The sequence below is a fragment of the Cherax quadricarinatus genome, chromosome 45, assembly GCF_038502225.1.
Source record: "Cherax quadricarinatus isolate ZL_2023a chromosome 45, ASM3850222v1, whole genome shotgun sequence".
Lineage (NCBI taxonomy): Eukaryota > Metazoa > Arthropoda > Malacostraca > Decapoda > Parastacidae > Cherax > Cherax quadricarinatus.
The window spans coordinates 14061857-14087209 of NC_091336.1; the positions used below are offsets into that span (position 1 = coordinate 14061857).

A 25353-nucleotide genomic window follows, 5' to 3' on the forward strand; every position below is an offset into this window, starting at 1 on the left:
TTGAATCATTGTTTTTCACAAAAGCATTTTAGAATATAAATATATCTTTGTATTATACAAATTTTGATTCATTTATAATTAATATTCTACTGTACAACTATGAAATAATTACTTTCCTACTGTACAACTATGATATACTACTCCTTAGTATTAAGTAGAATGTAAGCCAATAATGTTAAGTTGGCCCATAATGCTTAGGCATAATAGAGGCTCTCTTTGTAATGCAACCCACTATTATATATACACAATCTCAATGTACTGTTTGCAAAGACATTAAATAAATAAATAAATGAATAAATCGGGATGCAGTGCTTGGTACGGTTACGGCCCACGTTGACAGTGCCCTTATAACCCCCCAACAAGTTATGTGCTGTCCTTTAGTTAATGGTGTAAGTAATGGTGTAAGTTTTTTTTTTCTTTTTTTTTTTTTTTTACACAGTTGTACAGGCAAAGAAATGTTATTCTACCGTTGTGTGTTGGTGAGTGACTAGTTAATGGTCAAAGTCGGACTGAAACGTTGTAAGTCTCATAATCTTATGTGCGGGTTATTTATGTGTTGTTCCAGTCAAGGTATTTGTCCCATTTTGTTCTTTAAATGTAGGTTAACCCTCCGGGTTAGCCACCCAGGATAACTCAAAAAAGTCAATGCTTCTTATTTCCATTGTGGTCCATTAATCTTGTCCCCCAGGATGCCACCCACACCAGTCAACTAACACCCAGGTACTCTACTTACGGCTAGGTGAACAGGGGCAGGAGGTGAAAGGTGACAGATAAGATAAGATAAGATGAGATTTCGTTCGGATTTTTAACCCCGGAGGGTTAGCCACTCAGGATAACCCAAGAAAGTCAGTGCATCATCAAGGACTGTCTAACTTATTTCCATTGGGGTCCTTAATCTTATCCCCCAGGATGCGACCCACACCAGACGACTAACACCCAGGTACCTATTTGCTGCTAGGTGAACAGGACAACAGGTGTAAGGAAACGTGTCGAAATGTTTCCACCCGCCGAGAATCGAACCCGGGCCCTCCGTGTGTGAAGCGGGAGCTTTAGCCACCAGGCCACCGGGTCACTAATAATAATAATAATAATAATAATAATAATAATAATTTATTTCAGCATGCTACAGTGTTTGTACAAAGGAAATGACATTTGGGTGTACATGCCGAAAGCCCTTTTATATGCAGAACCTTTTGGGCAAACTTAAGACTTAACTAATATGGCAATAACAATATGAGTAATTTTGTACTAGCACGTTAAGAGACCATACAATAAGTGTCAGGGGCCCGAGACTGTTCAACTGCCTCCCAGCACACATAAGGGGGATTACCAACAGACCCCTGGCAGTCTTCAAGCTGGCACTGGACAAGCACCTAAAGTCAGTTCCGGATCAGCCGGGCTGTGGCTCGTTGGTTTGCGTGCAGCCAGCAGCAACAGCCTGGTTGATCAGGCTCTGATCCACCAGGAGGCCTGGTCACAGACCGGGCCACGGGGGCGTTGACCCCCGGAACTCTCTCCAGGTAAACTCCAGGTATAGACACTTAGTTGAATGTAATTTTGAAAGAAATCGAAAGTATTTCTTTTCTTATGCCAAATCAAAGTCTAGAACAACATCCAGTATTGGGCCCCTACTTAAATAGGATGGGTCCTACACAGATGACAGCAAGGAAATGATTGAGCTACTCAAGTCCCAATATGACTCAGTTTTTAGCAAGCCACTAACCAGACTGAGAGTCAAAGACCTAAATTAATTTTTTATGAGAGAGAGACAGAATTTAGTAGACACACACCTATCTCATATTATCCTAACCCCAAATGACTGAAAAGGCGATAAATGACATGCCCATGCACTCTGCCCCAGGCCCAGACTCATGGAACTCCGTGTTTATCAAGAACTGCAAGAAGCCCCTATCACGTACATGTATATATATATATATATATATATATATATATATATATATATATATATATATATATATATATATATATATATATATATATCTCTATATATATATATATATATATACAGTGGACCCCCGGTTAACGATTTTAATCCGTGCAAGAGGGCTCATCGTTATGCGAAATAATCGTTATGCGAATGAATTTTCCCCATAAGAAATAATGGAAATCAAATTAATCCGTGCAAGACGCCCAAAAGTATGAAAAAAATTTTTTTTTACCACATGAAATGTTAATTTTAATACACACAAACTGAAAAAGGCATGCACAATTAAATGACACTTACTTTTATTGAAGATCTGGTGATGATTGATGGGATGGGAGGAGGGGAGAGCATTATCTTCTTACTGTTTAGAAGGGGAATCCCCTTCAATTACGACTTGAGGTAGCAAGTCCTTTTCCGGGGTTACTTCCCTTCTTCTTTTAATGCCACTAGGACCAGCTTGAGAGTCACTGGACCTCTGTCGCACAACAAATCTGTCCATAGAGCTCTGTACCTCCCGTTCCTTTACGATTTGTCTAAAATGGGCCACAACATTGTCATTGAAATAGTCACCAGCACGGCTTGCAACAGCTGTGTCAGGGTGATTTTCATCTATAAAGGTTTGCAGTTCAACCCACTGTGCACACATTTCCTTAATCTTTGAAGTAGGCACAATGGATTCCACAACTGGCATAGGCTTCTCAGGGTTAGCCCCAAACCCTTCAAAATCTTTCTTAATTTCCATACTAATTCTCACCCTTTTTACCACAGGGTTGGCACTAGAAGCTTTCTTGGGGCCCATGGTCACTTATTTTCCAGAAACAGCACCGAAAACACTGTAATAATACGAAATATTCCGAGTGTATGCTTGGATGTTACCGCGGAGGCTGGCTGGTAAACAATGGGACGGCCGGCACATGTGAGGCTGGCTGAGGGCACATTGGACGCGTCTCGGACGAAAATCGGTAAGCGGGTTTTTAATCGGTATGCGCGGCAAAAATTTTGCGATAAAAGTAATCGGTATGCGGAAAAATCGCTATGTGATGCCATCGTTATGCGGGGGTCCACTGTATATATATCTAGAGGTAGTAGGTTGGTAGACAGCAACCACCCAGGGAAGTACTACCGTCCTGCCAGATGACTGTGAAACAAAAACCTGTAACTGTTTTGCATGATGGTAGGATTGCTGGTTTCTTTTTCTGTCTCATAAACACGCTAAGATAACAGGGATATCTTGCTACTCCTACTTACACTTTGGTCACACTTCACAGACACGCACATGCATATATATATATATACATACATCTAGGTTTTTCTCCTTTTTCTAAATAGCTCTTGTTCTTTTTTATTTCTTCTATTGTCCATGGGGAAGTGGAAAAGAATCTTTCCTCCGTAAGCCATGCGTGTCGTATGAGGCGACTAAAATGCCGGGAGCAATGGGCTAGTAACCCCTTCTCCTGTATACAATTACTAAAAAAGAGAAGAAGAAAAACTTTATAAAACTGGGTTGCTTAAATGTGCGTGGATGTAGTGCGGATGACAAGAAACAGATGATTGCTGATGTTATGAATGAAAAGAAGTTGGATGTCCTGGCCCTAAGCGAAACAAAGCTGAAGGGGGTAGGAGAGTTTCAGTGGGGGGAAATAAATGGGATTAAATCTGGAGTATCTGAGAGAGTTAGAGCAAAGGAAGGGGTAGCAGTAATGTTAAATGATCAGTTATGGAAGGAGAAAAGAGAATATGAATGTGTAAATTCAAGAATTATGTGGATTAAAGTAAAGGTTGGATGCGAGAAGTGGGTCATAATAAGCGTGTATGCACCTGGAGAAGAGAGGAATGCAGAGGAGAGAGAGAGATTTTGGGAGATGTTAAGTGAATGTATAGGAGCCTTTGAACCAAGTGAGAGAGTAATTGTGGTAGGGGACTTGAATGCTAAAGTAGGAGAAACTTTTAGAGAGGGTGTGGTAGGTAAGTTTGGGGTGCCAGGTGTAAATGATAATGGGAGCCCTTTGATTGAACTTTGTATAGAAAGGGGTTTAGTTATAGGTAATACATATTTTAAGAAAAAGAGGATAAATAAGTATACACGATATGATGTAGGGCGAAATGACAGTAGTTTGTTGGATTATGTATTGGTAGATAAAAGACTGTTGAGTAGACTTCAGGATGTACATGTTTATAGAGGGGCCACAGATATATCAGATCACTTTCTAGTTGTAGCTACACTGAGAGTAAAAGGTAGATGGGATACAAGGAGAATAGAAGCATCAGGGAAGAGAGAGGTGAAGGTTTATAAACTAAAAGAGGAGGCAGTTAGGGTAAGATATAAACAGCTATTGGAGGATAGATGGGCTAATGAGAGCATAGGCAATGGGGTCGAAGAGGTATGGGGTAGGTTTAAAAATGTAGTGTTAGAGTGTTCAGCAGAAGTTTGTGGTTACAGGAAAGTGGGTGCAGGAGGGAAGAGGAGCGATTGGTGGAATGATGATGTAAAGAGAGTAGTAAGGGAGAAAAAGTTAGCATATGAGAAGTTTTTACAAAGTAGAAGTGATGCAAGGAGGGAAGAGTATATGGAGAAAAAGAGAGAGGTTAAGAGAGTGGTGAAGCAATGTAAAAAGAGAGCAAATGAGAGAGTGGGTGAGATGTTATCAACAAATTTTGTTGAAAATAAGAAAAAGTTTTGGAGTGAGATTAACAAGTTAAGAAAGCCTAGAGAACAAATTGATTTGTCAGTTAAAAATAGGAGAGGAGAGTTATTAAATGGAGAGTTAGAGGTATTGGGAAGATGGAAGGAATATTTTGAGGAATTGTTAAATGTTGATGAAGATAGGGAAGCTGTGATTTCGTGTATAGGGCAAGGAGGAATAACATCTTGTAGGAGTGAGGAAGAGCCAGTTGTGAGTGTGGGGGAAGTTCGTGAGGCAGTAGGTAAAATGAAAGGGGGTAAGGCAGCCGGGATTGATGGGATAAAGATAGAAATGTTAAAAGCAGGTGGGGATATAGTTTTGGAGTGGTTGGTGCAATTATTTAATAAATGTATGGAAGAGGGTAAGGTACCTAGGGATTGGCAGAGAGCATGCATAGTTCCTTTGTATAAAGGCAAAGGGGATAAAAGAGAGTGCAAAAATTATAGGGGGATAAGTCTGTTGAGTGTACCTGGTAAAGTGTATGGTAGAGTTATAATTGAAAGAATTAAGAGTAAGACGGAGAATAGGATAGCAGATGAACAAGGAGGCTTTAGGAAAGGTAGGGGGTGTGTGGACCAGGTGTTTACAGTGAAACATATAAGTGAACAGTATTTAGATAAGGCTAAAGAGGTCTTTGTGGCATTTATGGATTTGGAAAAGGCGTATGACAGGGTGGATAGGGGGGCAATGTGGCAGATGTTGCAAGTGTATGGTGTAGGAGGTAGGTTACTGAAAGCAGTGAAGAGTTTTTACGAGGATAGTGAGGCTCAAGTTAGAGTATGTAGGAAAGAGGGAAATTTTTTCCCAGTAAAAGTAGGCCTTAGACAAGGATGTGTGATGTCACCGTGGTTGTTTAATATATTTATAGATGGGGTTGTAAGAGAAGTAAATGCGAGGGTCTTGGCAAGAGGCGTGGAGTTAAAAGATAAAGAATCACACACAAAGTGGGAGTTGTCACAGCTGCTCTTTGCTGATGACACTGTGCTCTTGGGAGATTCTGAAGAGAAGTTGCAGAGATTGGTGGATGAATTTGGTAGGGTGTGCAAAAGAAGAAAATTAAAGGTGAATACAGGAAAGAGTAAGGTTATGAGGATAACAAAAAGATTAGGTGATGAAAGATTGAATATCAGATTGGAGGGAGAGAGTATGGAGGAGGTGAACGTATTCAGATATTTGGGAGTGGACGTGTCAGCGGATGGGTCTATGAAAGATGAGGTGAATCATAGAATTGATGAGGGAAAAAGAGTGAGTGGTGCACTTAGGAGTCTGTGGAGACAAAGAACTTTGTCCTTGGAGGCAAAGAGGGGAATGTATGAGAGTATAGTTTTACCAACGCTCTTATATGGGTGTGAAGCGTGGGTGATGAATGTTGCAGCGAGGAGAAGGCTGGAGGCAGTGGAGATGTCATGTCTGAGGGCAATGTGTGGTGTGAATATAATGCAGAGAATTCGTAGTTTGGAAGTTAGGAGGAGGTGCGGGATTACCAAAACTGTTGTCCAGAGGGCTGAGGAAGGGTTGTTGAGGTGGTTCGGACATGTAGAGAGAATGGAGCGAAACAGAATGACTTCAAGAGTGTATCAGTCTGTAGTGGAAGGAAGGCGGGGTAGGGGTCGGCCTAGGAAGGGTTGGAGGGAGGGGGTAAAGGAGGTTTTGTGTGCGAGGGGCTTGGACTTCCAGCAGGCATGCGTGAGCGTGTTTGATAGGAGTGAATGGAGACAAATGGTTTTTAATACTTGACGTGCTGTTGGAGTGTGAGCAAAGTAACATTTATGAAGGGATTCAGGGAAACCGGCAGGCCGGACTTGAGTCCTGGAGATGGGAAGTACAGTGCCTGCACTCTGAAGGAGGGGTGTTAATGTTGCAGTTTAAAAACTGTAGTGTAAAGCACCCTTCTGGCAAGACAGTGATGGAGTGAATGATGGTGAAAGTTTTTCTTTTTCGGGCCACCCTGCCTTGGTGGGAATCGGCCGGTGTGATAATAAAAAATAATAAATAAATATATATCTATCTATCTATCTCTCTCTCTCTCTCTCTCTCTCTCTCTCTCTATATATATATATATATATATATATATATATATATATATATATATATATATATATATATATATATATATATATATATATATATATATATATATATAATATATATATATATATGTGTGTGTGTGTGTGTGTGCTCTTGGGAGATTCTGAAGAGAAGTTGCAGAGATTGGTGGAGGAATTTGGTAGGGTGTGCAAAAGAAGAAAATTAAAAGTGAATACAGGAAAGAGTAAGGTTATGAGGATAACAAAAAGATTAGGTGATGAAAGATTGGATATCAGATTGGAGGGAGAGAGTATGGAGGAGGTGAATGTATTCAGATATTTGGAAGTGGACGTGTCAGCGGATGGGTGTGTGAAGGATGAGGTGAATCATAGAATTGATGAGGGGAAAAGGGTTAGTGGTGCACTTAGGAGTCTGTGGAGACAAAGAACTTTGTCCTTGGAGGCAAAGCGGGGAATGTATGAGAGTACATGTATAGTTTTACCAACGCTCTTATATGGGTGTGAAGCATGGGTGATGAATGTTGCAGTGAGAAGGCTGGAGGCAGTGGAGATGTCATGTCTGAGGGCAATGTGTGGTGTGAATATAATGCAGAGAATTCGTAGTTTGGAAGTTAGGAGGAGGTGCGGGATTACCAAAACTGTTGTCCAGAGGGCTGAGGAAGGGTTGTTGAGATGGTTCGGACATGTAGAGAGAATGGAGCGAAACAGAATGACTTCAAGAGTGTATCAGTCTGTAGTGGAAGGAATGCGGGGTAGGGGTCGGCCTAGGAAAGGTTGGAGGGAGGGGGTAAAGGAGGTTTTGTGTGCGAGGGGCTTGGACTTCCAGCAGGCGTGCGTGAGCGTGTTTGATAGGAGTGAATGGAGACGAATGGTTTTTAATACTTGACGTGCTGTTGGAGTGTGAGCAAAGTAACATTTATGAAGGGGTTCAGGGAAACCGGCAGGCTGGACTTGAGTCCTGGAGATGGGAAGTACAGTGCCTGCACTCTGAAGGAGGGGTGTTAATGTTGCAGTTTAAAAACTGTAGTGTAAAGCACCCTTCTGGCAAGACAGTGATGGAGTGAATGATGGTGAAAGTTTTTCTTTTTCGGGCCACCCTGCCTTGGTGGGAATCGGCCAGTGTGATAATAAGAATAATAATAATAATAATAATATATATTATATATAATATATATATATATATATATATATATATATATATATATATATATATATATATATATATATATATATATATATATATATATATATATATATATAATATGTAATATATATATATATATATATATATATATATATATATATATATATATATATATATATATATAATATATATATATATATATTTATATATATATATATATATATATATATATATATATATATATATATATATATATATATATATATATATATATATATATATATATATATATATATATATATATATATATATATATATATATATATATATATATATATACACACAGTTAGAGTAAGAGGTAGATGGGAAAAGAGGAAGGTGGCAACAACAAGTAAGAGGAAGGTGAAAGTGTATAAACTAAGGGAGGAGGAAGTTCAGGTGAGATATAAGTGACTATTGGCAAAAAGGTGGGCTAGTGCAAAGATGAGTAGTGGGGGGGTTGAAGAGGGTTGGAATAGTTTTAAAAATGCAGTATTAGAATGTGGGGCAGAAGATTGTGGTTATAGGAGGGTGAGGGCAGGAGGAAAGAGGAGTGAGTGGTGGAATGATGAAGTAAAGGGTGTGATGAAAGAGAAAAAGTTAGCTTATGAGAGGTTTTTACAAAGCAGAAGTGTTATAAGAAGAGCAGAGTATATGGAAAGTAAAAGAAAGGTGAAGAGAGTGGTGAGAGAGTGCAAAAGGAGAGCAGATGATAGAGTGGGAGAGGCACTGTCAAGAAATTTTAATGAAAATAAGAAAAAATTTTGGATTGAGTTAAACAAGTTAAGAAAGCCTAGGGAAAGTATGGATTTGTCAGTTAAAAACAGAGTAGGGGAGTTAGTAGATGGGGAGAGGGAGGTATTAGGTAGATGGTGAGAATATTTTGAGGAACTTTTTAGTGTTGAGGAAGAAAGGGAGGCGGTAATTTCATGCACTGGTCAGGGAGGTATACCATCTTTTAGGAGTGAAGAAGAGCAGAATGTAAGTGTGGGGGAGGTACGTGAGGCATTACATAGAATGAAAGGGGGTAAAGCAGCTGGAACTGATGGGATCATGACAGAAATGTTAAAAGCAGGGGGGGATATAGTGTTGGAGTGGTTGGTACTTTTGTTTAATAAATGTATGAAAGAGGGGAAGGTACCTAGGGATTGGCGGAGAGCATGTATAGTCCCTTTATATAAAGGGAAAGGGGACAAAAGAGATTGTAAAAATTATAGAGGAATAAATTTACTGAGTATACCAGGAAAAGTGTACGGTAGGGTTATAATTAAAAGAATTAGAGGTAAGACAGAATGTAGGATTGCGGATGAGCAAGGAGGTTTCAGAGTGGGTAGGGGATGTGTAGATCAAGTGTTTACATTGAAGCATATACGTGAACAGTATTTAGATAAAGGTAGGGAAGCTTTTTTTGCATTTATGGATTTAGAAAAGGCATATGATAGAGTGGATAGAGGAGCAATGTGGCAGATGTTGCAAGTATATGGAATAGGTGGTAAGTTACTAAATGCTGTGAAGAGTTTTTATGAGGATAGTGAGGCTCAGGTTAGGGTGTGTAGAAGAGAGGGAGACTACTTCCCGGTAAAAGTAGGTCTTAGACAGGGATGTGTAATGTCACCATGGTTGTTTAATATATTTATAGATGGGGTTGTAAAAGAAGTAAATGCTAGGGTGTTCGGGAGAGGGGTGGGATTAAATTTTGGGGAATCAAATTCAAAATGGGAATTGACACAGTTACTTTTTGCTGATGATGTTGTGCTTATGGGAGATTCTAAAGAAAAATTGCAAAGGTTAGTGGATGAGTTTGGGAATGTGTGTAAAGGTAGAAAGTTGAAAGTGAACATTGAAAAGAGTAAGGTGATGAGGGTATCAAATGATTTAGATAAAGAAAAATTGGATATCAAATTGGGGAGGAGTATGGAAGAAGTGAATGTTTTCAAATATTTGGGAGTTGAAGTGTCGGCAGATGGATTTATGAAGGATGAGGTTAATCATAGAATTGATGGGGGAAAAAAGGTGAGTGGTGCATTGAGGTATATGTGGAGTCAAAAAATGTTATCTCTGGAGGCAAAAAAGGGAATGTATGAACGTATAGTAGTACCAACACTCTTATATGGGTGTGAAGCTTGGATGGTAAATGCAGCAGTGAGGAGACGGTTGGAGGCAGTGGAGATGTCCTGTCTAAGGGCAATGTGTGGTGTAAATATTATGCAGAAAATTCGGAGTGTGGAAATTAGGAAAAGGTGTGGAGTAAATAAAAGTATTAGTCAGAGGGCAGAAGAGGGGTTGTTGAGGTGGTTTGGTCATTTAGAGAGAATGGATCGAAGTAGAATGACATGGAAAGCATATAAATCTATAGGGGAAGGAAGGTGAGGTAGGGGTCATCCTCGAAAGGGTTGGAGAGAGGGGGTAAAGGAGGTTTTGTAGGCGAGGGGCTTGGACTTCCAGCAAGCGTGCATGAGCGTGTTAGATAGGAGTGAATGGAGACGAGTGGTACTTGGGACCTGACGATCTGTTGGAGTGTGAGCAGGGTAATATTTAGTGAAGGGATTCAGGGAAACCGGTTATTTTCATATAGTCGGACTTGAGTTCTGGAAATGGGAAGTACAATGCCTGCACTTTAAAGGAGGGGTTTGGGATATTGGCAGTTTGGAGGGATATGTTGTGTATCTTTATATGTATATGCTTCTAAACTGTTGTATTCTGAGCACCTCTGCAAAAACAGTGATAATGTGTGAGTGAGGTGAAAGTGTTGAATGATGATGAAAGTATTTTCTTTTTTGGGATTTTCTTTCTTTTTTGGGTCACCCTGCCTCGGTGGGAGATGGCCGACTTGTTAAAAAAAAAAATACATATATATATTTATTCATATAGATAAAGTTTTTATTCTCTTTTTTAGTATTTTCTACAGGAGAAGGGGTTTCTAACCCATTGCTTCTGGCATTTTGGTTGCCTCATACGACATGCATGGCTTACAGAGGAAAGATTCTTTTCCACTTCCCCATGGAGAATATAGGAAATAAAAGAAGAACAAGAACTATTAAGAAAAAGAAGAAAAACCACAACCATCTGTCAATATCCAGTACCCACCAGCAGACCGCACCTAGGATTTGCAGGAAGCTGACAATTTTGTTCCCAGTCCCCATCAGTTTGATGAAAGTCAAAGTGGAATACGGCCATCTTGTACATTTGGGAACAATGCCACTGAAGTAGAATGTTTTGAGGTACAGTGGACCCCCGGTTAACGATTTTAATCCGTGCAAGAGGGGTAATCGTTATGCGAAATAATCGTTATGTGAATGAATTTTCCCCATAAGAAATAATGGAAATAAAATTAATCCGTGCAAGACACCCAAAAGTATGAAAAAAAATTTTTTTTACCACATGAAATGTTAATTTTAATACACACAAACTGAAAAAGGCATGCACACTTACATGACACTTACTTTTATTGAAGATCTGGTGATGATTGATGGGATGGGAGGAGGGGAGAGCATTATCTTCTTACTGTTTAGAAGGGGAATCCCCTTCCATTAGGACTTGAGGTAGCAAGTCCTTTTCCGGGGTTACTTCCCTTCTTCTTTTAATGCCACTAGGACCAGCTTGAGAGTCACTGGACCTCTGTCGCACAACAAATCTGTCCATAGAGCTCTGTACCTCCCGTTCCTTTACGATTTGTCTAAAATGGGCCACAACATTGTCATTGAAATAGTCACCAGCACGGCTTGCAACAGCTGTGTCAGGGTGATTTTCATCCATAAAGGTTTGCAGTTCAACCCACTGTGCACACATTTCCTTAATTTTTGAAGTAGGCACAATGGATTCCACAACTGGCATAGGCATCTCAGGGTTAGCCCCAAACCCTTCAAAATCTTTCTTAATTTCCATACTAATTCTCACCCTTTTTACCACAGGGTTGGCACTAGAAGCTTTCTTGGGGCCCATGGTCACTTATTTTCCAGAAACAGCACCGAAAACACTGTAATAATACGAAATATTCCGATTGTATGCTTGGATGTTATTGCGGAGGCTGGCTGGTAAACAATGCCACTGGCGGAACATGTGAGCGTGGCTCAGGCCGCACATTGGAAGCGTCTCGGACGAAAATCGGTAAGCTGGTTTTTAAGCGGTATGCGAGGCAAAATTTTTGCAATTAAAGTAAGCGGTATGCGAAATAATCGCTATGTGATGCCATCGTTATGCGGGGGTCCACTGTATTCTTTGACGAACCCCTGATAGAAATTATTGTCAGGGAAAGCAGCAGATACTTCGATTACACCATGGCAAATACAAAACTTTCACCAAAATCACGCCTACACCAGTGAAAGGAGACAACTGTGGCTGAGATGTATCTTTTATTTGCCACAATAATGCTTATGCCACATGTGTATAAGCACAGTGTCAAATCATACTGGTCAACAGACCGCCTGATTGCAACCCCAGGTTTTAGTGATATAATAGGAGTGAATCAATTTGTGCTACTATTACATATGCTACACTTCTCAGACAGAACCAGGCCTGACAGAAACGACAGGTTATATGAAATTAGGAATGTGTTTGTGTATCTGAAATAGAAATTCAATACGGTAGACCATCATTTAGCACGAGTTTATTTGGCATGATTTGAGTATAGCATGATTGAAGAATTGCGACATATTTTTATGTAACATGTCGTATGATCAATTTAACATGATTCGTGGGAGGGGAAAAAATTTTGAGTGCACTGTCACCCAGTCACCTGCAGTGGGTTATACCATTGAGTCAATGGGGGAGGGCTACTGCCATCCCCCTGTCACCCACACCCACCCCCACCACACTCCCAGCCGCCGGTTCAGTTCATACTCGTGCAGGACGAAGATACTCGGGAACCTAGCAGTACATATATAGTTTCTTATTTTCATTGCCACTTCTTAACTCTGCCAAGCAGTCATGGCACCCAGTAAGCATGCAGGTGTTGCTGAAAGTGACAAGAAAAGGTTTAACCCCTTGACTGTCGCAACCCCCAATCCTGAGGTGTCTCCTGATGTTGCAAAATTTCCAAAAAAAAAAAAAATTTTTTCTTATGAAATGATAGAGAATCTTTTCCTGATTGTAATGACACCAAAAAAAACGAAATTTGATGGAAAACTGATGGAATTACGCTCTTGTGAAGTTAGTGACCTCGGCGATATTTACAAATCGGCAATTTCGCCCACTTTGAGCTCTGCTTTCGGCTAATTCCATTGTTCCAGTCGACCAAACTCATAGCTATTTCTTTAGGACTCCATTTTTTCTATCGATTGACTACAAGAAACTGCCCATTTACCGATTTCAATTACCCAGTAACGTGGTCAGAAATTTGCAATTTGGCCAATTTCACGAAAATTAAAAAACATGACAATTTCAAAATAAGGTCCAGAATGAACAATGTAGACATTCCTGGCTCTAAAATAACATTTTCTTTGTTCATCAGTCATGTCTCCAGGCCCCTCTGATATTATTCTTGCTTTCTCTCTTGAATTTTTATTCAAACAAAAAATAGAAGATTTACTGTTTTGCAGACTACTGCAATACTGTAATAATTGTACAAATAATGTCAACCCATTCATGACTGCATACTAGAATGGCTACTTGGACATTTATTGGACGATGACATCATTTGTTTACTTTTGAACATCGGCAAAAATCAAACATTTCCCTTACTTTGAGCTCCATTTCCAGGTTCTTTTTATAGTACAACCATTCAAAATCACCTCAATTTCTATAATATGTTTTCCATTCTATCAAATTAGACCAAGAAAACGAGAATACAACTATAAATACTATACGAAAATAAACCACAAAGTCGGCATTTTAATTAAAAAAAACGGTCAGAGTTTTTTTTTTCTCATTATGCACTGCATGCTCCAGGATTTTTTTTATATGGTGCACACTGACCACACAGACCCATTCTCTCACTTGTGGGCCTACCAGCTTTCTCCTGCTTGATTTGAAGCCACTAGAATTTATGAGTATATATACATCAAACACGGTGGCTTGCGAGACGTATGTATACGACCAAAACAGTCAAAGGGTTAAATACAGGCTGGGGAATGTTATGGCCTTCTGTGGTTAATTCTTTCACTGGTTTCCCCTTGCTTGAGAGTCAGGTTCAGGAAATTGTAAAGCTGGCAAGGAGATTACCAGGTGATGGTTTTGAAGATATGAATGAAGATGATGTGAATGAACTCTTAGAAGATGATGATGATGAAGACAGGAGTCCAGAGGAAATGTTAGCAGAGCTCGACGCAGATACAAAGGAGGGACATAACAGAAGAATAAGAAGAAGAATCTGAAGAAAAACAGTTAACATTGCAGCAGCTATGTCAGCAGTTCCATGCTGCTGCTAAACTAGCAGACTTTTTCACTGAAGAGGACCCTGACAAATCTAGAAGCAGTGCTTTGAAACGGGGTCTAAACCAGCTGATGGCGCCTTACCGTCAGCTGTATAATATATTGCAGGGTAAAACAGCCCAGAGAACCATTACAGAATTTATGTACACTCCAATACAACCATTGACTTCAGTACCAGAACCTCTACCATCCACTTCTGTCGACAACCAACAGCCATCCACCTCAGCCCAGTTAGTGCCACACCATCCATGTCCACTCTCTCCACAATTATCCACACACAACATTACCCACAATTTAAGGTAAGAAATACTATTATTTCTATTGCATTTGTAGTCTTAAGCAGTAATATATCACGACAATGAGCTACAATTACATGTTCACTTTTATTTTTTGTAAGATCTGTGTGTCTAAAAAAAAAAGTTGTTTGGCTTTTTGGGGGGCTCCTAGGAATGTAACCCTATTTTTCCCATAAGCTCTTCAGTTCATTTAGCACGATTTTACCTAACAGGGCATTTTTAGAAACGTAACTACCGTGCTAAATAACGGTCTACTCTATGTAATTTTATCCCTTCAGGAAGCTTTTTATTGATGAGTCTTTGATTCTGTTCAAAGGTAGACTGTTATTCAAGCAGTATATACCAAGCAAGAGAAAACGCTTTGGTATAAAGTTGTTTGTGCTTTGTGACTGCTACAGTGGTCTTGTATTGGATATTATTGTGTACACAGGAAGTAATACATTGCAAGATAAAAGGAAGTTATTGGGCATCTCTGGTGATGTGGTTAGAACAATGATGGAACCATATCTTGGTAAGGGGCATATATTATATACTGATATCTGGTACACAAGCCCCTTACTGATTTTTGGAACTGAGCGTGACAGATGTGTGCGGTACAGTGTGTGCAAATCGCAAGCATATGCCTAGGTTTGATGCTGGCACTCATAGAGGTCAGGTGCAGGTGTTTGCTGCCAATGATATCATGGCATTTCGGTGGCATGACAAACAAGATGTCACACTGTTGTCATCAGTTCACCCTAACGAAATGGGAGACACTGGCAGGCAGCATAGAGAGAGCAATGAACCCATTCTAAAACCTGCAGCTGTGATTGACTACACCCTCAATATGTGTTCAGTGGACAAATGTGACATGCAGATTGGGTTTGCTGATTGTGTTCGCAAGAGTTATAAGTGGTACATAAAACTCATTTTCCATATTCTGGACATTTCCATGCTCAGTGCTTATAATATGTATAAGATGAGGACCAGAAACAAACCACCATATGGCAAATTTTGTTTATCATCAGACAAATAACATTCAAGTACCAAGTAACAACACCTACAATAGAAAACCGCCCACCAAATTATCAACAACTATTTTCTCATCTGAAGCCTGGTGATCACTTCCTAACAAAACTGCCTGCTACTGCTTCCAAGATAAAAGGCTCAGAAGAGGTGTTTTGTCTGTGCACATACAAAAAAAAAAATGCCCACAACAATGCAGACACACTCATTTTATGTGTGAGGAGCATAAAACACCACTGGGCATGACACTGTGTTTCAAAGATTTCCACAGGTTGCAGCACTTCTAGGAACATGCCCAGTGATTCTATGTATATATATATATATATATATATATACATATATATATATATATATATATATACATATATATACACATATATATACATATATATATATATATATACAGGAGGGCCCCACTTATACAGCTGGTTAGGTTCCAGGCTACCGCCGTAAAGCGGAAACCGCCGTAAAGTGGAACACCCTTTTTTTCCACTTACAAATGCATACAAACACTAGATAACAAGTTTACACTAACATATATTAAGTTAGCAATAGAACCAGGCATCAAAAAACAATAAAAAAGTACAATACACACATAGTGCACTCATTACTTACCTTAAAATATTTATAGTCTTAATCTAGGGTGAGACAAGTAGTATTTATTGTAAGAAATCAAGTGTGGTATGTATGGTAGTCAGCCAGGCTACCATACCAGGCCACCCCACCCACACATACAATTCTATGATATTTAAGCATCCCAGAGCGATAAAATGTATATACAGTTCACTCATTACTTACCTTAAAATATTTGTAGTGTTAATGTAGGGTCAGGAGTAAGTAAATGAGATAAAACGAATAAATGAGAGAGAAAGAATGAGTGCATGAGAGAGTACAGGCGCAGAGTTATGTAAACAAACCAGGCGAAGGTAAGTTTTGTAAACAAAGTGTACACGTCTGGTTTGTGTACAAGTTACATTGTGAACAGGTTGTCTCTACATTGATACGGTAGAATAAATAAAGAAGAACACTCCCATTCTCATGTAACATCATTTTGAGAAGAAATGATGCTCTGAGTGAAGGCAATGGAAATAAGTCACTCTGACTTTTTTGGGTTATCCTAGGTTCTCTACACATATGTTGTTATGTATGATAATCTATGTAACTGTATTTGTGTATACCTGAATAAACTTACTTACATACATACGAAAGGAATAATTTTCTACAGTTACCCCCAGTAACACATTTTCTCTTATGTTAGATTAGAGAAAATGTTATTCTTGGCATCACTTGTACAAGTTATCTGGCTACCACATCTCATATTTATGTTTATTTATTCTATTGTGGGGTGTATTTATCATCTTTTTATGTTATGTATCGTGTTTATTATATAATTTTGAAAAAAATATAATGGATGGATTAATGAAAATGTGTATATTAACGTAATATACAACATTTAATGAGACTCGGTGATTATTATTATTATTATCATTTCTAATATGGCGTCACTTGTGCAAGTCGTCTGCTACCACATCTCATATTTATGTTTATTTATTCTATTGTGGGGTGTATTTATCATCTTTTTATGTTATGTATCGTGTTTATTATATAATTTTGAAAAAATATCATAGATGGATTAATGAAAATGTGTATTTAACGTAATATACTACATTTAAATGAGACTCGATTATTATAATCATTACTAATATGACGTCTGGAGACATAAGACACTCTTACTGATTTTAATGTGTACCTGCATGCCAGCACAGTATGTAAGTTTATTTAAGTACAGGTATACATAAGTATAATTATCAGAGTATATATAAAATATGAAATAACTTTTAAAAACATTTGAAATTTTGGAGTTTCCGGACAAAATGGAGAGACTTAGTGCTTACTGAGCTCACGAAGAATGTAAACAAACAGGGTGGGGCGCGGTGACCGTATTAGAAAGTCAGGTGGGGGGAGCCGTATAGCGAGTTTTGGTCATAATTTGAAATGACCGTATTAGCGGAACGCCGTAAAGTGAAACGCCGTAAAGCGGGGCCTTCCTGTATATATATATATATATATATATATATATATATATATATATATATATATATATATATATATATTATTATTATTATTATTATTATTATTATTATCACCCTGGCCGATTCCCACCAAGGCAGGGTGGCCTGAAAAAGAAAAACTTTCACCATCATTCACTCCATCACTGTCTTGCCAGAAGGGTGCTTTACACTACAGTTTTTAAACTGAAACGCCGTAAAGCGGGGCCTTCCTGTATATATATATATATATATATATATATATATATATATATATATATATATATATTATTATTATTATTATTATTATTATTATTATTATCACCCTGGCCGATTCCCACCAAGGCAGGGTGGCCTGAAAAAGAAAAACTTTCACCATCATTCACTCCATCACTGTCTTGCCAGAAGGGTGCTTTACACTACAGTTTTTAAACTGCAACATTAACACCCCTCCTTCAGAGTGCAGGCACTGTACTTCCCATCTCCAGGACTCAAGTCCGGCCTGCCGGTTTCCCTGAATCCCTTCATAAATGTTACTTTGCTCACACTCCAACAGCACATCAAGTATTAAAAACCATTTGTCTCCATTCACTCCTGTCAAACACGCTCACGCATGCCTGCTGGAAGTCCAAGCCCCTCGCACACAAAACCTCCTTTACCCCTCCCTCCAACCTTTCCTAGGCCGACCCCTACCCCGCCTTCCTTCCACTACAGACTGATACACTCTTGAAGTCATTCTGTTTCGCTCCATTCTCTCTACATGTCCGAACCACCTCAACAACCCTTCCTCAGCCCTGTGGACAACAGTTTTGGTAATCCCGCACCTCCTCCTAACTTCCAAACTACGAATTCTCTGCATTATATTCACACCACACATTGCCCTCAGACATGACATCTCCACTGCCTCCAGCCTTCTCCTCGCTGCAACATTCATCACCCATGCTTCACACCCATATAAGAGCGTTGGTAAAACTATACTCTCGTACATTCCCCTCTTTGCCTCCAAGGACAAAGTTCTTTGTCTCCACAGACTCCTAAGTGCACCACTCACTCTTTTTCCCTCATCAATTCTATGATTCACCTCATCTTTCATAGACCCATCTGCTGACACGTCCACTCCCAAATATCTGAATACGTTCAGCTCCTCCATACTCTCTCCCTCCAATCTGATATTCAATCTTTCATCACCTAATCTTTTTGTTATCCTCATAACCTTACTCTTTCCTGTATTCACCTTTAATTTTCTTCTTTTGCACACCCTACCAAATTCATCCACCAATCTCTGCAACTTCTCTTCATAATCTCCCAAGAGCACAGTGTCATCAGCAAAGAGCAGCTGTGACAACTCCCACTTTGTGTGTGATTCTTTATCTTTTAACTCCACGCCTCTTGCCAAGACCCTCGCATTTACTTCTCTTACAACCCCATCTATAAATATATTAAACAACCACGGTGACACACACACACACATATATATATATTTTTTTTTTTTTATTATCACACCGGCCGATTCCCACCAAGGCAGGGTGGCCCGAAAAAGAAAAACTTTCACCATCATTCACTCCATCACTGTCTTGCCAGAAGGGTGCTTTACACTACAGTTTTTAAACTGCAACATTAACACCCCTCCTTCAGAGTGCAGGCACTGTACTTCCCATCTCCAGGACTCAAGTCCGGCCTGCCGGTTTCCCTGAATCCCTTCATAAATGTTACTTTGCTCACACTCCAACAGCACGTCAAGTATTAAAAACCATTTGTCTCCATTCACTCCTATCAAACACGCTCACGCATGCCTGCTGGAAGTCCAAGCCCCTCGCACACAAAACCTCCTTTACCCCCTCCCTCCAACCCTTCCTAGGCCGACCCCTACCCCGCCTTCCTTCCACTACAGACTGATACACTCTTGAAGTCATTCTGTTTCGCTCCATTCTCTCTACATGTCCGAACCACCTCAACAACCCTTCCTCAGCCCTCTGGACAACAGTTTTGGTAATCCCGCACCTCCTCCTAAGTTCCAAACTACGAATTCTCTGCATTATATTCACACCACACATTGCCCTCAGACATGACATCTCCACTGCCTCCAGCCTTCTCCTCGCTGCAACATTCATCACCCACGCTTCACACCCATATAAGAGCGTTGGTAAAACTATACTCTCATACATTCCCCTCTTTGCCTCCAAGGACAAAGTTCTTTGTTTCCACAGACTCCTAAGTGCACCACTCACTCTTTTTCCCTCATCAATTCTATGATTCACCTCATCTTTCATAGACCCATCCGCTGACACGTCCACTCCCAAATATCTGAATACGTTCACCTCCTCCATACTCTCTCCCTCCAATCTGATATTCAATCTTTCATCACCTAATCTTTTTGTTATCCTCATAACCTTACTCTTTCCTGTATTCACCTTTAATTTTCTTCTTTTGCACACCCTACCAAATTCATCCACCAATCTCTGCAACTTCTCTTCAGAATCTCCCAAGAGCACAGTGTCATCAGCAAAGAGCAGCTGTGACAACTCCCACTTTGTGTGTGATTCTTTATCTTTTAACTCCACGCCTCTTGCCAAAACCCTCGCATTTACTTCTCTTACAACCCCATCTATAAATATATTAAACAACCACGGTGACATCACACATCCTTGTCTAAGGCCTACTTTTACTGGGAAAAAATTTCCCTCTTTCCTACATACTCTAACTTGAGCCTCACTATCCTCGTAAAAACTCTTCACTGCTTTCAGTAACCTACCTCCTACACCATACACTTGCAACATCTGCCACATTGCCCCCCTATCCACCCTGTCATACGCCTTTTCCAAATCCATAAATGCCACAAAGACCTCTTTAGCCTTATCTAAATACTGTTCACTTATATGTTTCACTGTAAACACCTGGTCCACACACCCCCTACCTTTCCTAAAGCCTCCTTGTTCATCTGCTATCCTATTCTCCGTCTTACTCTTAATTCTTTCAATTATAACTCTACCATACACTTTACCAGGTACACTCAACAGACTTATCCCCCTATAATTTTTGCACTCTCTTTTATCCCCTTTGCCTTTATACAAAGGAACTATGCATGCTCTCTGCCAATCCCTAGGTACCTTACCCTCTTCCATACATTTATTAAATAATTGCACCAACCACTCCAAAACTATATCCCCACCTGCTTTTAACATTTCTATCTTTATCCCATCAATCCCGGCTGCCTTACCCCCTTTCATTTTACCTACTGCCTCACGAACTTCCCCCACACTCACAACTGGCTCTTCCTCACTCCTACAAGATGTTATTCCTCCTTGCCCTATACACGAAATCACAGCTTCCCTATCTTCATCAACATTTAACAATTCCTCAAAATATTCCTTCCATCTTCCCAATACCTCTAACTCTCCATTTAATAACTCTCCTCTCCTATTTTTAACTGACAAATCCATTTGTTCTCTAGGCTTTCTTAACTTGTTAATCTCACTCCAAAACTTTTTCTTATTTTCAACAAAATTTGTTGATAACATCTCACCCACTCTCTCATTTGCTCTCTTTTTACATTGCTTCACCACTCTCTTAACTTCTCTCTTTTTCTCCATATACTCTTCCCTCCTTGCATCACTTCTACTTTGTAAAAACTTCTCATATGCTAACTTTTTCTCCCTTACTACTCTCTTTACATCATCATTCCACCAATCGCTCCTCTTCCCTCCTGCACCCACTTTCCTGTAACCACAAACTTCTGCTGAACACTCTAACACTACATTTTTAAACCTACCCCATACCTCTTCGACCCCATTGCCTATGCTCTCATTAGCCCATCTATCCTCCAATAGCTGTTTATATCTTACCCTAACTGCCTCCTCTTTTAGTTTATAAACCTTCACCTCTCTCTTCCCTGATGCTTCTATTCTCCTTGTATCCCATCTACCTTTTACTCTCAGTATAGCTACAACTAGAAAGTGATCTGATATATCTGTGGCCCCTCTATAAACATGTACATCCTGAAGTCTACTCAACAGTCTTTTATCTACCAATACATAATCCAACAAACTACTGTCATTTCGCCCTACATCATATCGTGTATACTTATTTATCCTCTTTTTCTTAAAATATGTATTACCTATAACTAAACCCCTTTCTATACAAAGTTCAATCAAAGGGCTCCCATTATCATTTACACCTGGCACCCCAAACTTACCTACCACACCCTCTCTAAAAGTTTCTCCTACTTTAGCATTCAAGTCCCCTACCACAATTACTCTCTCACTTGGTTCAAAGGCTCCTATACATTCACTTAACATCTCCCAAAATCTCTCTCTCTCCTCTGCATTCCTCTCTTCTCCAGGTGCATACACGCTTATTATGACCCACTTCTCGCATCCAACCTTTACTTTAATCCACATAATTCTTGAATTTACACATTCATATTCTCTTTTCTCCTTCCATAACTGATCATTTAACATTACTGCTACCCCTTCCTTTGCTCTAACTCTCTCAGATACTCCAGATTTAATCCCATTTATTTCCCCCCACTGAAACTCTCCTACCCCCTTCAGCTTTGTTTCGCTTAGGGCCAGGACATCCAACTTCTTTTCATTCATAACATCAGCAATCATCTGTTTCTTGTCATCCGCACTACATCCACGCACATTTAAGCAACCCAGTTTTATAAAGTTTTTCTTCTTCTCTTTTTTAGTAATTGTATACAGGAGAAGGGGTTACTAGCCCATTGCTCCCGGCATATATATATATATATATATATATATATATATATATATATATATATATATATATATATATATATATATATATTTATATATATTTATTTATTTATTATTTATTATCACACTGGCCGATTCCCACCAAGGCAGGGTGGCCCGAAAAAGAAAAACTTTCACCATCATTCACTCCATCACTGTCTTGCCAGAAGGGTGCTTTACACTACAGTTTTTAAACTGCAACATTAACACCCCTCCTTCAGAGTGCAGGCACTGTACTTCCCATCTCCAGGACTCAAGTCCGGCCTGCCGGTTTCCCTGAATCCCTTCATAAATGTTACTTTGCTCACACTCCAACAGCACGTCAAGTATTAAAAACCATTTGTCTCCATTCACTCCTATCAAACACGCTCACGCATGCCTGCTGGAAGTCCAAGCCCCTCGCACACAAAACCTCCTTTACCCCCTCCCTCCAACCCTTCCTAGGCCGACCCCTACCCCGCCTTCCTTCCACTACAGACTGATACACTCTTGAAGTCATTCTGTTTCGCTCCATTCTCTCTACATGTCCGAACCACCTCAACAACCCTTCCTCAGCCCTCTGGACAACAGTTTTGGTAATCCCGCACCTCCTCCTAACTTCCAAACTATGAATTCTCTGCATTATATTCACACCACACATTGCCCTCAGACATGACATCTCCACTGCCTCCAGCCTTCTCCTCGCTGCAACATTCATCACCCACGCTTCACACCCATATAAGAGTGTTGGTAAAACTATACTCTCATACATTCCCCTCTTTGCCTCCAAGGACAAAGTTCTTTGTCTCCACAGACTCCTAAGTGCACCACTCACTCTTTTTCCCTCATCAATTCTATGATTCACCTCATCTTTCATAGACCCATCCGCTGACACGTCCACTCCCAAATATCTGAATACGTTCAGCTCCTCCATACTCTCTCCCTCCAATCTGATATTCAATCTTTCATCATCTAATCTTTTTGTTATCCTCATAACCTTACTCTTTCCTGTATTCACCTTTAATTTTCTTCTTTTGCACACCCTACCAAATTCATCCACCAATCTCTGCAGCTTCTCTTCAGAATCTCCCAAGAGCACAGTGTCATCAGCAAAGAGCAGCTGTGACAACTCCCACTTTGTGTGTGATTCTTTATCTTTTAACTCCACGCCTCTTGCCAAGACCCTCGCATTTACTTCTCTTACAACCCCATCTATAAATATATTAAACAACCACGGTGACATCACACATCCTTGTCTAAGGCCTACTTTTACTGGGAAAAAATTTCCCTCTTTCCTACATACTCTAACTTGAGCCTCACTATCCTCGTAAAAACTCTTCACTGCTTTCAGTAACCTACCTCCTACACCATACACTTGCAACATCTGCCACATTGCCCCCCTATCCACCCTGTCATACGCCTTTTCCAAATCCATAAATGCCACAAAGACCTCTTTAGCCTTATATATACAGTGGACCCCTGCATAGCGAACGCCTTGCATAGCGAACAGTCCGCATAGCGAACGCTTTGTTCGCTAAAATTTTGCCCCGCATAGTGGACAAAAACCCGCTCAGCGAACTTCGTCCGAGACGCGTCCAATCTGCGCCCTCAGCCAGCCTCACATGTGCCGCCCGTCCCATTGTTTACCAGCTAGCCTCCGCGGTAACATTCAAGCATACACTCGGAATATTTCGTATTATTACAGTGTTTTCGGTGCTGTTTGTGGAAAATAAGTGACCATGGGCCCCAAGAAAGCTTCTAGTGCCAACCCTTCACCTCAAAGGGTAAGAATACCCATTGAAATTAAGAAAGAGATCATTGATAAGTATGAAAGTGGAGTACGTATCACCGACCTGGTCAGGTTGTACAAGAAACCAAAATCAACCATCGCTTCTATTGTGGGCAAGAAAACGGCAATCAAGGAAGCTGTTGTTTCCAAAGGTTTAACTGTGTTTTCGAAACAAAGATCGCAAGTGATGGAAGATGTTGAGAGACTGTTATTGGTGTGGATAAATGAAAAACAGCTAGCAGGAGATAGCGTCTCTCAAGCGATCATATGTGAAAAGGCTAGGAAGTTGCATGACGATTTAATTAAAAAAATGCCTGCAACTAGTGATGATGTGAGTGAATTTAAGGCCAGCAAAGGTTGGTTTGAGAGATTTAAGAAGCGTAGTGGCATCCATAGTGTGATACGGCATGGTGAGGCTGCCAGTTCGGACCACAAAGCGGCTGAAAAATATGTGCATGAATTCAAGGAGTACATAGAAACTGAAGGACTGGAACCTGAACAAGTGTTTAATTGTGATGAAACAGGCCTGTTCTGGAAGAAAATGCCAAGCAGGACCTACATTACTCAGGAGGAAAAGGCACTCCCAGGACATAAGCCTATGAAAGACAGGCTTACTTTGTTGATGTGTGCCAATGCTAGTGGTGATTGCAAAGTTAAGCCTTTATTAGTGTATCACTCTGAAACTCCCAGAGCGTTCAGGCAAAAGAATGTCCTCAAGGATAATTTGTGTGTGCTGTGGAGGGCAAACAGTAAGGCATGGGTCACTAGGGAATTTTTCTATAACTGGTTACACCATGCATTTGCCCCCAATGTGAAAGATTACCTAACTGAAAAGAAATTAGACCTTAAGTGCCTCCTGGTGTTAGACAATGCCCCTGGTCATCCTACAGACGTGGCAGAGCGACTTTATGGGGACATGAGCTTCATTAAGGTGAAGTTTTTGCCTCCTAATACCACTCCTCTCCTGCAGCCCATGGACCAGCAGGTCATTTCCAACTTCAAGAAACTGTACACAAAAGCTCTGTTTCAAAAGTGCTTTGAAGTGACCACAGACACTGGATTGACTCTAAAAGAGTTTTGGAAGGATCACTTTAATATCCTCAGTTGTGTAAACCTTATAGGTAAGGCTTGGGAGGGAGTGACTAAGAGAACCTTGAACTCTGCTTGGAAGAAACTGTGGCCAGAATGTGTAGACAAAAGGGATTTTGAAGGGTTTGAGGCTAACCCTGAGAGGAGTAGTATACCAGTTGAGG

At 40.0% G+C, this 25353-nt stretch overlaps 1 protein-coding gene across 3 annotated transcripts in view; it reads left to right on the plus strand.

Annotated features, from left to right (window-relative positions):
- The first annotated feature begins 239 nt into the window (after positions 1-239).
- Positions 240-25353, plus strand: part of APC10 (anaphase-promoting complex subunit 10) — a 63974-nt gene continuing 38860 nt past the window's right edge. The window contains exon 1 of one of the 3 annotated variants that reach the window (XM_070094317.1): positions 240-389. The gene's annotated coding sequence lies outside the window, so the exon portion shown is untranslated. Of the gene's footprint in view, positions 402-25353 lie in introns of all 3 variants that reach the window. The other 2 variants (XM_070094318.1, XM_070094319.1) reach the window with 2 other exon arrangements.